General features: G+C 40.7%; 1 pseudogene; it reads right to left on the reverse strand.

Annotated features, from left to right (window-relative positions):
* Window positions 1–2665: 2665 nt before the first annotated feature.
* On the reverse strand, window positions 2666–3580 carry LOC111097858 (annotated as a pseudogene).
* Window positions 3581–4881: the final 1301 nt, after the last annotated feature.

Genomic DNA, 4881 nt, shown 5'->3' on the forward strand with positions numbered 1-4881 from the left:
TCTCCAAATACAGTCACATTTTGAAGCACTGGGCTTCAGCCTACGAATTTAGGAGGACACCATTCAGCCTATAAGAGCAGGAGAACTGTCGCAAGCTCCCTCCTGGCAGACAAGTGATATTATCAGTCAAGTCATCCAGAGTAGCCCTTCTGGCAAGTGCCCCCAGCCCTCTCCCCCTCCAGCACAGGAGATCTCTCCCTGGAGGGGAGGCAGCCATGCAAGGGATAGCTCTTCCTTTCTCACCTTTTTCCCTGTCTTTGCCCCAAGGCTCTCAGAGCCTTGTCCTTTCATTTGCAGGAACCTGATTTGGAAGTTTACAATAACCTCGAATTGAGATTTTCTTCTCTTTGCCTTCTGACCATGACAAGCCCATTAAAGAAAGGACCCAGAATGCAGGGGGAGAAGGAACAGCACCAAGGTTACTATTTCAAGACCTCCCTTCTTTGCACTTTTTCATGAACAGCTCCACGAAACTCATTGTCCTAATGAGGAGGGCCAATTTCAGGCCACTCCTGTGATAATCTCCCTAATGATGGCCAGAGACTTGAGAAACCCGGAGGCAGGACACCTCTCCCAAGACTGATGGGGACCGAATTATGTTCAATAGTGTCCAGGTTCAGATCAATGATTCTAAGAGCAGCAATGTAATTCCTGGGGGTTTATATAGCGTAGAACTTCTCCTTTCCCTGGAAGGCTTAGTATCAAGTCTTCAAATCAGGCACTTACTTGGTTTTATTTTCTATCATTTTTTTTTTCTCTTTCAGTCTTACGAAGGCAGGAGTAGTGACTCCAGAATTTCTATATAGGAGGTGTAAATTGGATTAAAAAGATTAGTCCAGGAGACTTAAAAGTGCACTTACATAAAATATAACTGCTTTATACATTCACACGCAGGTTTTTGTGTGAACATAAGGCTTGATTTCTCTGGGATAAATGCCCAGGAGTACAGTTGCTGGGTTGTATGGCAGTTGCACGTTTTATTTTTTAAAGAAACCATCAAACCGTTCTCCAGAGTGGCTGTGCCACTTGACATCCCCACCGACAATGCATGGAAGATCCCGTTTCTTTACATCTTCGCCAGCATCTGGTGGTATTGTCACAATTTTTTTTCTATTTTTTTTCTATTGTCACAATTTTTTATGCTAGCCATTCTGATAGGTGTATAGTGATATCTCACTGTGGTATTTTATTTTATTTTATTTTATTTTTCTCACTATGGTTTTAACTTGCCTTTCTCTAAACGCTAGTGATGCTGAACGCATTTTCAGGTGTTTATTTGCCATCTGTATGTTTTTGTCAGCGAAATATATCTTCATGTCTTTTACACATTTTCTAATTGGATTATTTACTCTTTCCTTGTTGAGTTTCAAGAGTCCTTTCTCTATTCTAGATGCTAGTCCTTGGTTGGATAGATGATTTACAAATATCTTCTCCCTGTCTGTAATTTGTCTTTTCATTCTTTTACCCAGGCCTCTTGCAGAACAAAAATGTTTAATTTTGATGAAGTCTAATTCATTAATTTTTACTCTCACGAATTGTGATTTTGGTGACAAGTTTTTTTTTTAATGTTTTTAACATTTATTGAGGATTCTTGCCCAAATCTGTCCATATCCTAATGATTACAAACCTTCTAACTCTACTACTCCTTCCAGTACATTAGAGGGGGAAAAAAATTCATAATCTCCAAATCCACAACAATAAAACAACGTTTGAAACTGCCATAAGAACACAAGTGAAAAAAAAAAATCTTTTCTAAGAACCACAGGACTATAAATTTAGGAAGGACACAAAAAATTCTAAATGAATCAAACTCATCAAATTATATACATTAAATGTATAGTGTTTTTTTTTAATGTTACTCATACTTCATTTGAGAGGTTTTAAAAAAGAATCATGCCAAAGAAAATCATGATTTTTGGCTTAATCCTCAGTTAAGAATATTAAGAATCTGCCCACAATGCATATGGCCTCCTATATACAATAGATAATTTTATATACAATTTAAAATCCAATACATTATGAATTTATGATTCAGAAGTACCCTTAAGTATTTTTAAGCAGTAGAAACACACATGATAGATACAAGTAGAAATAATACCCGCAAAGTATTCTATATTATTATCCCAGAGACACCATAGAGGTCTCAAGTTATTAAGAAAACATCAAAAAATGTTTTGTATATTAAGAGTATGTTTTCGGGAGTGGGAAAGAATAACAGCTTTCCCTTTGGTTTAAAATGCTCAACAGCCTGAAGTTATGAACCTAAGAAGGTGTAGCTGTCTCTGGAGGAGTTGGAATTGCAGAGAAATCCAGCGCGGAAGCACACCTGTACTTTCCACCCCACCTCCCACCCCCAAACCCTCTGCCAGGCGAGGCTCAGGTTCCCACTTTAAAAGAAGTTAAGGTCACTTCTATTTCAGAAGGGTAAACGTTTGATAGTATGAATGACTTTTTCTTCTTATTAAATAGAATGAATGGTAATTTCTGAAATGCTCTTCCAATTTAAAATCTAAGAGCTCCTGCATCTCAACCCATGAAGCCACAGGCCCCAGTGGAGGTTGGAGGGTAACATCTGCAATGCCCTAGCCTGTATCCCTGGAAGCATGGAGGGTGTGAGCAGCCTACAGTCCGGCCATCAGTGTCACCACGGAGTTGATTGTAGTTCTCTTTGTACCGTTGACTATAGTCACAGCTGTGTCCCTTTTCCTGCTATTGAAAGCTCATTGGAGGCTTTTCACTAACACCTTATTCCTGCAAACACATTTGGGGCACAGCACATCGTCCTCTAGCTTTGGGGGTGGAAGAGGGCGCATATTCTCCCCCACATTTCAGGCACCCAGGCTTGTCCTGCATGAAATTGCAGGTGAACCCAACCTTCTGTGTCTGCATACCTCTCCCATGGACCACACACCACGTGACACCATGGGCCTCCTGTGGCGATGCCACTGTCTCCATCTTCCCAGCCCCAGCTGCAATTCTGGACCAGGAGGCAAACATGGCATCTGGGGCCGAAGTTGTCACCACAACAGTATTGACCCCCTCCAGGAGAGCATCAGACCCCTCGGTGGGGGGGCAGCCACTTCAGGAGGGTAGGTTCCATCAGAAGGTATCTTTGTTCCAGGACTTTCCAGAGACATTTCGCCCTTGTCCATCATCAATCTTCTTTGTGTCTGTGTGAGAACCTTGGCGTCCTCTGCGGTGACAGGAACGTTCTTCTTTTGATCTGGGTAAGCATATTCGCAGATTCGCTTATATACATCTGATTTCTGGCCTTTGGTGCTCAGCTTGAGTTCTTGGCACCAGGCCCACAGGATGTCTCGGTGAAGCAAGTTGGCTGGTGGCAGTTTCGAAGGTAATGGAGGAACTGGGATTTTCTTCCGAATTCTTACTCTTGTACTCTTTTCTTGTGCCATCTTTTCTGAACAGGAAGCTTTGCCTTCTTTCATAGATCTTTTCCATTTGGTCCCCACTTGTTGAGGTTCCTGGTAACTTTGGTTCACCATAAGCCTGCTGTTTCTCTTTGGCTTCTTCCGATACAGGTTGGGAATGGCCAGCCAGATAGTCGTCCCCCCACTTCGTGCAGTTCTTTTTGCCTTTTGCTTTCTCCATACCCAAAGAGAAGTCAAGGTTGACAAAAAGAAAAGTCTTACTCCTGAAATGGCCCCGGGCCCAAAATTGCTCCTTTAAAAGTCTCCTCCCACGTCCTGTCACCCAAAGGTGCTCTTCTTTTTCTCCTTCCTCTCGGTGACAAGTTTAAAACCTTTCTACCTAGACCAAGATCCTGAAGGTTTTCTCTTATGTTTCTTTCTAGAAGATTTATGGTTTTACATCTTACACTTTAAATCCATGATCCACGTTAAGTTAATTTTTGTGTAAGGTGTGCAACTTAGGTCAAGGTTAAATTTTTTTAGCTTACGGAAGTCTGATTGCTATAGCACCATTCATTGATAAGTTTCTCTTCCCATCAGTGAACTGCTTTTGCACCTTTGTCCGAAGTCAGTTGGGCATATTCGCATGGATTTATTACGGGGCTCTCTCTCCTGTTCCATGGATCTATGCGTCCATCCCTGCACCAATATTTCCACATAGTCTTGATTACTATAGCTATATGATAGATCTTGAAATCAGATCGACTGATTTCTCCCACTTAATTCTTCTGTATCAAAATTATTTCAGCTATTCGAGTTCCTTTCCCTTCTGATATAAAATGTAAAATACTCTTTGTTATATCTACAGAAGCCCCTTCTGGGATTTTGATGGGACTTGCACTAAGCCTATATATCAGTGTGGGGAGAAATGACATCCTTACTCTGTTGAGTCTTCGAATAGATGAAGATGCGATGTCTCCATGTATGTAGACCTTCTTTGATTTCTTAAGTGTTGTGTGGTTTTTTTCCCCATAAAGTCCTCAATGTATCATCTTAGATTTAAACGTCAGCGTTTTTCTCACTTTTCTTTGAACAATGATCAATTAATACTGTATTTTTACCTTCAAGGCCCACATGTCCACTGCTAGTATGTAGAAATACAATCTATTCTTGCCTGTTGTTTTGCACCTAGTTTGCGTCTTGTCACCTGTGACACTGCTGAACTTATTACTTCGAGGAGGTTTTGTGTGTGCGTAGAGCCCTTGGCATATTCTACATAGTGAATCATGTTCTCTGCAAATAGAGATAGTTTTATTTCCTCACTATGCTTATGCTTTTTATTTCCGTTTCTTGAATCATTGCATTAATTTGTTTTTCATTTATCTTGCAGTCTATTTTCTCTCTGCTGTTCATCCTGAGTAATTTCACGGATTCCTTCCTCTCTCTCTTCCATTCTGCTGTTGAGTCCACTCTGAGTCTTTTTGTTCTCATTTTATATATTTTTCAGTTCATT

This window comes from Canis lupus, chromosome 10 (genome assembly GCF_011100685.1).
Source record: "Canis lupus familiaris isolate Mischka breed German Shepherd chromosome 10, alternate assembly UU_Cfam_GSD_1.0, whole genome shotgun sequence".
Taxonomy (NCBI): Eukaryota; Metazoa; Chordata; class Mammalia; order Carnivora; family Canidae; genus Canis; species Canis lupus.